Genomic DNA, 12,817 nt, shown 5'->3' on the forward strand with positions numbered 1-12,817 from the left:
ACATTACAAGTGAAGAAAATATAAGTAGTCTGCAAATGTTAGACAATGGCAGAAGAAACAAGTGAAATATCAATAAAACAGTTTAATGAGCAAGAAAACCGAAGCTTGTAAGTGACAGTGGGACAGATCATGTCCCTTGTCTCAGGAGTTGCCCAGGATATGAACAACCTGATAACTGATGGTGGCAGGACAGTAAAACTAAGCAACGAATGTGAAGTCTGAAGTGTCTTTAGTGAAAGAAGGGCTGGTAGACAGTGAAGCTATAATCATAGCCTGTAGGAAAATATACAGGCATGAGAAATGGAGAAAGGAGAGCCTGGGGGTCCATATGGAACAGATGTAGGACAGAACTAAATGGGCAAAGTTTTGATTAGCAGATGTACCGCTGGGGCTGCCATGCAATGAACTTGGATGACAATTTGAAGAGTACCAGGTAGTAAAGTAAAAGCAGAGAGGTACTGTGATAGAAAAGATATCAAAAGAGATAGGAGTTCCCCCAGCGTTAAACTCATAAATTGCCAAGATTCACACAATGAGCAGAATTCCAAGTGGGATGCAAGACAGGTATGCTGGATAAGTCTCCTACATTTACTTTCATGAACTGAATTCTAGTGCAAGCCAGAAAGAGGGGAAAAGTCCAGTCTGACAACAACATTATAAAGAACTTATTTCATTATTAAGATGAACTGTGCTGAAGAGGTATGGTGTTTAATACAGTCAGGAATTAACTGAGATTTAAGGGACTACAGTTAGGCCAGATATTTCCAATAGCATTCTTTCTCTGATGCAGACAGGAGATAATTACTTACTCATTCATTGCTCAGCAGTTTGCACAGACCATCTAACCTTCAGAGGAGAGGATGGGATGATCCCGGGCAGGACAGAAGAAATGGACTGAGGAGATTAGCCCATGGAGCTGTGTCTCTAGCATGCTCCTTTACATGTTTATGGCAACCCAGTAAGAATACATAAAGTGCAGTTGTGTAAGTAAATTTACCATAGCAGTAGATGTTTGAATGATCACTGTTGCAGTAGTCTTAGCTATATGGGTTATATCCTGCAAAGGGTATAACAACAGGCCAGCTTCCAAAGCATCAAGGCACCTTCCATACACTCAAAATGCCAAGCAGCTTGAGCTGAGCTGACTAAAAGGCAAGTTTGGGTGCAAAGTCTTTCAGAACCTTCCTGCTAGCAGAGAGAGAGAGGGAGGCTGAGCCCTAAAAGGACAAAGCTATGAATAATAAAAAAATAAGTGTCCACATCCTGGCATAAAAAACATACCAAGAACAGAGGGGGATGGAGGGAGAGAGAGTGTCTACTAGAGCAGTGATCATTAGAACATCAGAACATCTACTGTTATGGTACATTCAACTTACACATCTGTACTATGTTCTTCATATTGATCATTGCTGCAGTAGCCTTAACTATATGGTGGAAGAAGAAGGGTCCAAAAGCCCCTGGATAATGGTTCTAGCAAAGTATGATCTAGACCAATGAAAGGAATCCAGCTTATAGTACTTTGTAAAAGTATGTACAGAGGACTATGTAGCAGCTTCTGGAATAATTCTAGAATTCAATCCTTTCCAAAAAGCCATAGAAGCCATGGTCCTTGTAGAGAAGGCCTTGATCCTGCATGGAATATATTTGCTATAGTGAGTATAACAAAAGGTAATAGCCTTAGACAACCATTTGGGAATAGTCTGTTTTAACAGTGGTTGTCACTTCTTCTGACCTTCACAAGAAATTAACAATTGATCTGATGCTCTGAAAGATTTAGTTCTGTCAAGATAGTACTTGAGTTGTTTGTGGATATCCAAGGTATGGAGCATCCCTTCTCCTTCATTTTTAGGTTCAGCAAAGAAAACAGAAAGGTGGATACTTTGACTTAAAGTACACTCAGATACCAGTTTAGGCATAAAAGGATTAGTTCTCAAACAAACTCTGTCCTTGTAGAAAATGAGGTAGGGTTGACTCACCATAAGAGCCTGCAACTCAGATGCCCTTCTTGCAGAGGTGAGAGCACTCAATAAAACTGTTTTACATATTAACAACCTCAAGTCAGCCAGATTAGCTGGTTCAAAGAAGCAAGTGTTAGTTGCTTTAACAAAAAATTAAGATCCCAAGGACAGGCCACTGGTTCATCTAAAGGCCTCTTATGCAAATCCCCTTTCAAGAACATTTTGATATGTGACTACCTTGAAAAAGGAGGATTCATATGTAGGTATGCTGAAATGGGTGATAAATGAACCTTGATAGAGGAATAAGAAAGGCCATAGGATAATAACTCACACAAATATTGTAAAAACAGAGAACAACTAGACCTGCATGGGTGCTGGTTGTGTTGTTGGCACCAACTAGAAATACTTTTCTGGTTGTTAATATATGATTTTCTAGTAGCAGGCTTTCTTGCCTCTATTAGTTCCTGCTGAATATCCTTAAAAAGTAAGTGCCTAAAAGGAATTAAGACCATCTCATCCAGGTGGCCAATTAAAAAAGATTGATGTTGGGATGTATCAAACACCCCTGTTCATGTGTGAGTAGATCTATTCTCTGAGCAAGTCTGTGGTAATTTCCCTTAGTCATTTTCAAAAGTAGGGAAAACCACGGTTGTCTGGGTCAGAAGGGAGTCATCACAATGATGTCGGGAATTTCTTCTGAATTTTCAGAAATACCCTGGATATTAGTGGAAAGGGTGGAAAGGCATACAGGAACATTCCTGTCCAAAGAAAAGAAAAGGCACCTTTTTTCCAGGCCTTCTTATATGGAGTCCTGGAACAGAATTTTGCCAGTTGATTGTTCAGAGAGGAGGCAAAGAGGTCTACTTGAGGAACTTCCCACAGATGGATCAAATCTTGGAAGACCCCAGATCTGGTTTCAGTTTGGGAGGGTATGCACTGGTCCTGCTCACTTTGTGTGCCACACAGTTTTGCTCTGATGGAATGTAAAAAGCCTGTAGACTGAGCTTGTTCTGTGAAGCTATATACCAGGCTAACACGGATAGTCTGTAAAGGGAGCACAACCTAGTCCACCCTTGCTTGTTGATGTACCACATGACTGTGGTACTGTCTGCAACCACTTGAAGAGGTCCCAGGGACCAAAGTGATTCAGAGAACTGAGTACCTTGATCATCAGCACAAGCATGTCCTTGATATTTATGTGCTTGCATCTGCCCTTGGTTTCCCACACCCCCTGCACTGACTGATTTGGAGCAGGGAAGGAGAAGGAGAGTCTACGATTTAAAGATATCTGCTGTCTTCACCAAGTGATTTATCTTCTGAAAAACCCCATTAGTGGGATCTGAAAAAATAAAGGGCAGTGATGCTGGTAGCAAAGATATTTCAGATACCAATGTATCCTTCTCATGTGAAGTCTTGCTAGGGTTATCATGAGAATCATAGATGCCATAAGACCCAAAATCTGAGGTATTCCTTTGCAGTGACTGAAGTCTGAGTGGAAAACCTTAGAAATAGATTTAAATAAAGATCGATTTTTTTCTGGTGGAAGAAAAGGTCTTTGAACTAAGGTGTATAGTTGACATCCCAGGATCACAGTCCTGTGTAGGGGAGTCAAGAAAGAGTTTTGAATGTTTTCTTGGAATCCAGCTTATGCAAGAGATCTCTCACCCAAGAGAGATTCATGACATTTTGAAAAAGATTCTGCAAAGATAGGCAAGCCATCTAAATACAGAAAAATATGGATACCCTGTAGCATGCAATTTGTTATAACTGCAGGTAGACAATTTGTGAACACCCCTGGTGCAATGGGTAGTCCAAAGCATAAGGTAAAGAACTAATAATGTAATCCAGACACACAAAATCCTAAGATACATCTAACCATCTTTTAAGTCTAGTGTTACCAGTAAACTTGAAAGAAGAATTTGGGCACTATCACAAACAGATTTAGGAAAGAAAGATCCAGAACTGGTCTCCAAGAGTTTTCTTTCTTTGGGGCTAGTAACATCCTTGATTAAAATCTCTTCCCTACATGGAAAGGAAGAACTGGTTCTATCACTCCTTAGGACAGCATGTGATGAAGAACAGGAGGAAACAAAACATTCTGATCTGCAGGATGAGGAATGACTGTACTGGAAAGGAGCAATTTCCTCTCACTGTCATCTGTAACCCTGAAGAATGATTTCCAAAACCCATTTATCTGAAACAATCTGCTGCCAAAGAGAAATATGGAGATTCAGACTTTCTGGAAAAGAAAGAGGGCCAGGATGGGAGGGGATCACACGGTGTCTTGAATAGTCATTGAAACATGTTGGAGTGTCTTTAGTTTTGAGAGGTTTGAGACTTCTTTTTGAAACTTCCTTACCACTTCTTCTTAAATGCCTGTTTACCTGAATTCTGTTGAGACTGTTTATTCTGTTTTTTCCCAAAACTGGATGAGGAAAAAGAAAATCCCTCAGTCACTTTGGAAAAGGAGGGCTGAAAAATCCTTGAGATTCCCTGGATCAGCTTGCCCATTTCATCACACTTTTTGATAATCTCTGTAGCAGAGTGGTCAAACATTAAACCTCTATCCAAAGAAGGATTTAAAATCTCATTTTTAACATCATCTGGAAGGTTCTGAGAATACAGTCAGGCAAACCTCCTTAAAACTATACTAGTGACCGCAGCCCTGGCAGAAGTATCAACAAAGTTATAAACACACTGCGAGCAATGAGTAGTGACCTGCGCAATTGAAGAAACTAAGTTATTTAAAGCAGATTTTTATTCACAAGAAAAAACTGTAATAAAACATTCTTCATACTTTTACAATATGTCAGAATAAACATTAACACATGACTCTGACAATTTAAAGTTCTGAAATTCAAAGTTGCAGAACTATACATGTTTTCACATACCTATCAATAATTATCTCATCCTTATTAGAAAGACTAAGATTGGAATTAGCTAAGTGCTTAACAGCAGAGGAGTCAACTAAAGCTAGAGCTACTGGGCCAGGTTTGGGAATAGTGTATACAAATTTAAAAACTGAGGAACATTATACATCCTATCTGCCTTTTTAGGGACATCTAACTGATTTTCAGGAAAACTGCAGGAAGAAAGACACATTCTCCAAAGCAGATAAGATAGGAGGAATGTGTGTAGGTCCTGAGAAAATCCTTCTGTAACAACTCTAGGTATTTTTTGAGGGACTGAGAAACAACAGTGTTCTCCCACTGAAAACACTGACATTCTAGCAATAGTCTCAGAGAAAGAACCCCCCCAAAAGGGAGAATCTAGCTGAATTTTGTTTCCTGATTTTTGCTGAAAGTTTTATATCTGTGCTAAGGCATTTGCCACAGCACTTTAGCTTGAACTAAATGGTTCCACACAGGGGGTCCTTTACAGCTCTCTGGTGCAGCAGGGAGTTTCTGGTGGACTCAATCCAGGGTGGAAACTCTGATCAAGCAGCTTTTGTGTTATCTGATTGCTTAAAGACTTGGCTTTGGAAGGGCCTTTTATCTTGCTGGTATAAAAATATTACATTTGTGTGAAGTTTTGCTTATCTTGCTAGAAGCTGCATTGTGCCTGACTGAGAGTGCTCCTTAAACAATCTGGAAATATAGAGCTGATATAAGTAGATTTTTTGCATTTATGTAACTGTTCAGTGTTTCTTAACAGTACTGTACTGTTTTTATTCATTTGCTTCACTGAATTATTTACTTATCTCTGTCTACATGTAGATATTTGATGACTTCTGGCTGAATTTTGTTTCCTCCCATCATCCTGCCCAACTATTGTTTTGTTCTTAAAGTTGGTGGCTTTTGCAGTTGCCTACCCCTACTGTAAATCTGATCTGGGGCACTCCTCCCAGTCCCATCTCATTAGCTCATTCTACCTAATACAGAGATTGTTTGGGAAGGCCAAATCTCTTAGTTACTTTACATTAAATTATCTTCTGTTCCTCCTCTCTCCCTTTCCACTTTACTAAAAAAAAAACACTTTATTCAGCTGCTTTTACTGAATTTATGTTTCCTCCTTCTACTCTATTACCTCATCTTGCTTTTATCTGCTACTTACTGCTTGTTCTCTAAAGTGTTCAATTGCATCTTTCCTGTTGCATTTATTACTGCTTGTTTATAGCCTGTTGAATTGTAACTGTTATTCTAAGCTTTTTAGTTTTGGTTTAAGCACTTGAGCTATAGGCCTACCCTTTAGCTCTCCTTGGCCTTTCTCCCTCAGAGTCTGACAAATATGGAAGGACAATTTCCTACAGTTTCTCCTACAACTCTGGTTGATATGGGCATCCTGAGATGGTGTAGCAAATGCTTCATGTACACGGACAATCTACTACTACCACCTAGAAACACAATTTGTGAAAAATGCAATTACATTAGGAACCTAGAGTCTATGCTCTCTGCCTCACAAACCAGTATATATGACACTGAGAAGGTTGTCAGCACAATCACTACACCTCAAACACCACCCACTCCTACACAGCACACACCCACATATGTGGAGGTCCTCAACAAAAACATACTCAAACAAAGGAGAAAAACAAACACGATCTCCACAGCCCTCCACACCACGTACCATTCATAGTCCATGCACCTGTGTCTTACAGCCACTAAGGCTTAACCATAAACCCAACATATTAGTCATAGGAGACTCCATTGTGAGTCACACAGATTTGCCTCTCACCAGGCTGGATAAGGAGAAAGTCACAGTTATTTGTCTGTCAATGGCCAGACTCTGCCATATCACATATGCACTCATGGTTCTCAACAACAGTTACTGTTATGACTCTGTCATAGTCCATGTTGCCATGAATGACTTGAGGTGTACCTCCCTGGACAATATGAAGAGAGACATGATTAAGCTCATTGAATTTGTGTCCCAGGCAGGTATGTCCCTAGCTTTAAGCAGCATTCTACTGTCACCCAGAATGATGCCTCAATACAAATGGAAAATGATTGACTTTAACAGTTGGCTTAGTTTCTGGTGTCATTTCAGGGGGATCCAGTACCTGACAGCTTGGGAAGATATGATCGACAAACCACGATGTTTTGCCAGAGATGGCCTACATCTGACTCACTACTCACTTGGGCTTCAGGTCTCTGGCAAAGGCTCTTGCCTCCCCCTTGGTGCCTTTTTTAGGAAAAGTGATGAGGTTAAAACTACCAACATAAAAAATTATAACAAAATGCAAATTACAGGTTATGCTGCTAAACGCTAGTGGTCTAAACATAAAACTGCACTCATGTCAAGCATTCTTAACCCTGGAAAATGCTGACATCTGCGCAGTTACAGAAACCTGGTTCAAATCTGTGGAGAGCACCCCAGCCTTACATGGTTACTCACCTATCATGCATTCAGACCCCAAACTGTGGGCAGTAAAGCCAAAGGAGGTGGAGTTTCAATATATATTAAAGACATACACAACTCCAGGCTGGTCACATATTATGACACACAGGAGGTACAACAGGTGCATTTAATTACTGACACAACTCATATTCAAATCATAGCTAGCTACCGGCTCCCAAATCTGACTCAAGAGGCCCAATCTGTCTATCTGGACCTCTTTGAATCTATCAAGATTTAACCATTTACCCTGATCCTGGGTGACCTTAACTACCCAAACATAGATTATAAGAACTACTCATACTAGAACACAAATTCCCTGAGATTCCTCGATTTTGTCAATGCAAACGCATTGAAACAGCTAGTCAGTACCCCCACAAGAGGTGATAATATCTTGGACTTGGTATTAACCAACATGAGTAACCTCTGCAATATCTCTACAGTATCATCCTCCCTGGTAAGATCCAACCATAAAGTGGTCACTTTCGAAGTCACCATCTCCCCTGACCCCCCTCTAGCTAGGGTCAAACAAAAAAACTTCTCCAAAGTTGATTACAGCCTCCTGAAGGATGGTATAATCAGCTTCATAGCCCCTTCCCCTCTGCAGGAACTGGCACCCATATCCAAAACTACACCAAAGCACTATATGGGCATTTATATAGAAGCATGGAATCAGGAATACCTAACAGGACTAAATCATCATCCGCAAGGAAGAGTAAATCTGCCTGGTGGACATTGGGGCTTCACTCTTAACTGTGTTGTCCTTCAGATGAAACATTAGACCAAGGTCCTTTCTGCTTGTGTTGGTTGTAGCTCAGGTGGATGTAAAAGATGCCATAGCACCTATCAAAAACAGAAGGGAAATTCACTGATGTCCAGGCCAAATCTCTCCTAGTATATATACCACCTTGCGTCTTCCCTGAAAAGAGGCTACTAGCCTAGTTGGACTTACCCCATCAGCAAAAATAAATAAATATGTGAGGGCACTGCATAAGCTGTATAGTTTATAACAGTGATGACATTATAATGGCCAAATTGGGTACTGGAGGTGGAGAAGACAGCTGCTTCATACCAATAAAAATGATGGATAGCGGAAGGTCAGAATCCTATATCAAAAGGTACATCTTTATCTCATTCTTGCCCTTTAATATTTCTGCAAAGCAGCTAAAAAGTTACAAAAGAACCACTGGAAGGAAAGTGAGGGTGGGAGAGGCCATAAATTATACTTATTTAAGGGAGATCTGAACAAAAAGGCTTATAATTGTGCACTGGTTCAAGGAAAGGAATTGAGATTTTGCAGCAGTAATGACCATTGGATGAGAATCTGGATGGCCATTCGCAGTGTCTTAGACAATATACACTGAGAGAGGATAGACAAAACATAGGGAAAGGCACTAATGGGAGACATAGGATTGTGAATGACAGGTTAAGTGTCAAGGAATAATACACGGACACTAGAACCACACCACTATAACTTGAAAAACACAAAATTACTATCACCATGAAACGAATACCACGCTAGACTGCTGGAAAATATTTGTCTTATTTATTCTCCGTACATCATTCTGGTACCGCAGCTTATTGCCTTCAAGTAGTAATTCAAATACAAAATACATCCCCTTTTATACAGCAGTGCCTAAAAGTATTTAATCAATTAACACATACATTGCTCCTTATTTTAAAGTGGCACCACTTCCAATAAATACCTGTTAATTTTCTACATGCAAAATGGTTAGTGACACTTCAGTATGACTTCATTACCAGTGTGTAAATACATGAATACATAAGCACAACTTTTATCATAAACCCTACCTATTTTGTGTTTTTTAAGTGTCAAGGAATCAATGACAGAAAGCAGTGATATAGTAATATAAATCTTGTTAAGGAGGGAGCCAATGCAAAGAAAATGATGCAAAAAGTGATAAAAGACTAAAAATCACTAAATAAAGGTGGAAAAGCAATAGAGAAGGAGTAAAATAAGTAGATCAAAGACAAGGTATAAATAACAGCACAAAGACAGGAAGATAAATAGTGCAGAGATGCTGAAATACCTGCAAGGCAATGGAAGAAACATGGGCTTGTATAGCTGTAGAGGGGAAAAGAGACATGGACTCTGATGGATATAAAGGAAGGAAGAGACATGGGCTAATTGGTTGGATGTTGAGGAGGGGGGATCCATTGGATCTGATTAATATAGAGGAGGGGAGAGACATGGAATCTGATAGATATAGAGGAGGGAAGTGAGAAGGGCTCAGAAAGGTGCAGAGGAGGGAAGAGTCATTAATGTGAAGAGTTCACAAGAGAGGTAAGAGTAAGGCTGAAGGTTTCCAAGGAAATGAGATAAAAATCATTAGAAGAGTATATGAAGATTATCTTCTTGAACTGTTGTCTCATCTGGTCTTGGACATGATAAAATCCAGATAAAGGTAAAAAACTGTAGTATGAATGCATATTGTGCATTAGATATGTTTAAAAATGATGTGAATAGTCACTTCATTCTCCCAGCTCAGAATGATTGTGCCAAACAGTTTTTTAATATGCTAAATTTTGCAGTGGAAGATACCTTTACTGAATTCATGAAAGATAGAATTAATTTTAATTATAATTTAACTAAGAATGACTGGTTATTACTTAAAGACTTACGTGAAAATACAAATGTAATAGTTAAGCCTTTTGATAAAGGAAATAATAAAGTTATTTTATTTCATAAACATTATGTATGTATTAGTTATATTTGTATGACATCTCTACTTATAGGAGAATTGCTGTAATAGAGTATGAAGAGGCAATAAAGGCTATAGACTGACATATTTTAATAAGGATAATATTGCTAAGAAATTTAACATAAATGGATCAAAGATGGCCACATTTTATTGCCTTCTCCACATACATAACAATGTTAATGATCCACTGGGTAGGCCTATTTTATCAGCTACTAATTAATTTTTAAATACCATGGGAGTTTTTTATATGAATATGTATACCTCTAGGTTATGAATTTGTCATCATATATTATTAAAGATACAGGGTATTTTTAAAATATGTGATATTGAATGGAATCATGATAAGTATTTTATCAAAATAGATACTGAGTTTTTATACAAGTATTAAGCATATACATTGTATAGAAGCTTTGTCTTACTTTTTAGGAGATAGTCCAGTGAGTAATTACATTTTAGATATAGTTTATTTTTGTTTCACTAATAGTTTTTTTGTTTTTGTTAATGAATTTTTTTCTACTGGTATATGTTCAATCTAGAGAGGGCATGCTGCTTGGACTGCCTAATTAGCTTGCAAATTTTTGATTGTCAATGAGCTGTTATTGTATTTCATTTGGGGCCTCATTTATACCTATGCATGCTATTTCAGGGATGGGACTTTTTGTGGATGAATATATGTATGGTTGTTCTTTTATGAATCATTTTGCAATATGATACTTTAAATATATTGATTATTTGATTTTTATTTGCAAAGGAGGTAAAGATTGGGTTGAACAATTCATTACACATTTACAAGACAGATTTAGATTTATTTTGAAGGAGAAAAAGTAGGACAAAGTGCTGTTGTTTTAATACAATTAATAGGATTAAGTAGTGGGTGTGTTAAAATTAATGCACGTAGGAAATCTACTGCTAATGGACAATATTTTCATAGACATAGCCACTCTGCCCATTTAATCTGTTCTTTACCTTATGATGAATTTTAAGGTTGCAACATTTATGTAGTGATCAGACTGATTTTTTAAAAAATTCAAAAAGACTATTGCTATTTTTATAACTAGAGAATATAATGAATTTGATGTAAAGAATTTTTATTATGAAGCAATTCAGAGGCAACAAAATCATAATAGTACTGATAGGCATTATATTATATTAATAATTATGTTTTACAAAATAAGAAATATATTTATTTTGTTACTGTCTACAATATATTTACAGATAAATTAATAAACCTGGTTGCATTTTATTGGGCATTTTAGCTAAAAAAATATTTTAATAAACGTCAAAACTAAAAGCAAAATCCAACCAAGAATAAAAACCACTTGGCACGACAGGACCCGGAAGCACGTAAACAAAGGCTTTCAAAATAAGCAGTTGAAGAAATCAAACAGCTGCTAGTTCTCCAAAAAGATCCTTTAATGTAACAAGGCATGTAATATCCACAATATCTTCCAAGCGCTTTCACTCGACCACTTGCGAGCTTTTTCAAGGCTTTTTTTGCCTTGAAAAAGCTCGCAAGTGGTCGAGTGAAAGTGCTTGGAAGATATTGTGGATTTTTACTTTGCCTTGTTACATTAAAGGATCTTTTTGGAGAACTAGCAGCTGTTTGATTTCTTCAACTGCTTATTTTGAAAGCCTTTGTTTACGTGCTTCCGGGTCCTGTCGTGCCAAGTGGTTTTTATTTTAATAAACGTCATAACAGTCCAAAATGTGTGTACAAATGAGGCAGAAGTCCTGGTGATATGTCAGTACATAGTTTTTATCATGTACCTGAAACAGGAGACACATTTATAATTTTAAATAACATCAACAGCACTTTTGTCTGCAGCTCCTGTAATAGTTGTAAATGTATAACTAATAGTTTGAATAAGATAAATAATTAAGCAATAACCCAAGACTGAGTGTGTGTATCACAGGATTAACCCCACCATTGGTGTGTTTAATTATGAGGTTTCTTTTGAGAGGTGCAAGAGTCTGATGAGATTTAAGGAGAGACAGTGCAGAAATACAAGGAAAATCAGGTACATTTCTGTTTCTTTACTATTGCAGAACATACCTGATTTTTCTTGTATTTTGTTCTACCCTCCATATCATATTCCCATAGAAAACTCTTGCCACTCAATGGTATTATAGTAGCTGGACTTTTTTCTACTGGTATATGTTCAATCTAGAGAGGGCATGCTGCTTGGACTGCCTAATTAGCTTGCAAATTTTTGATTGTCAATGAGCTGTTATTGTATAATAGAAGAATTATACCTTTGGAATATTTTGTTTAACTGAAGGGGTCATTTATGCTGTTAAATGTTCATGCAATTTCTTTTATATTGGAGAAACAAAAATAATGTTTAAATACAGATTATGGGAATATGTTAGAGATATCAAGCTGAAAAAAAAACATAAAGTCCAGTAGTTATGCACTTTAAATAATTTCATAATCGTTGTATAAATTCACTTATGGCAACTATATTGGAAAACAATCCACTGACATTTTTGGGAAGATAGAAATATTAAAACTGCTATTTTATATAAAGAATATATTTAGATTTTGAAGTATGCTACTTTAGATCCAGGGGGTCTCAATATGGAATACAATTGAAGAGATTTGATTTAATTGAATGATTATTTTTTTTGTTGTTGTTGATATTTAAGGTTTGGTGTTGTCTTGTTCTTCTTTTTGTGATTATTTGTGTGCATGCCTTTGAAGGCATTGCCAAGGCACCAGAGGATATATTAAACGTTTTTGTGGTCTGTTGCTTTATCTTGTTTTTTATATTTATTCTTATTTGGTCTGTCATGTTTAACAAA

Source organism: Protopterus annectens, chromosome 10.part0, assembly GCF_019279795.1.
Source record: "Protopterus annectens isolate FY-2018-M chromosome 10.part0, PAN1.0, whole genome shotgun sequence".
NCBI classification, from domain to species: domain Eukaryota; kingdom Metazoa; phylum Chordata; order Ceratodontiformes; family Protopteridae; genus Protopterus; species Protopterus annectens.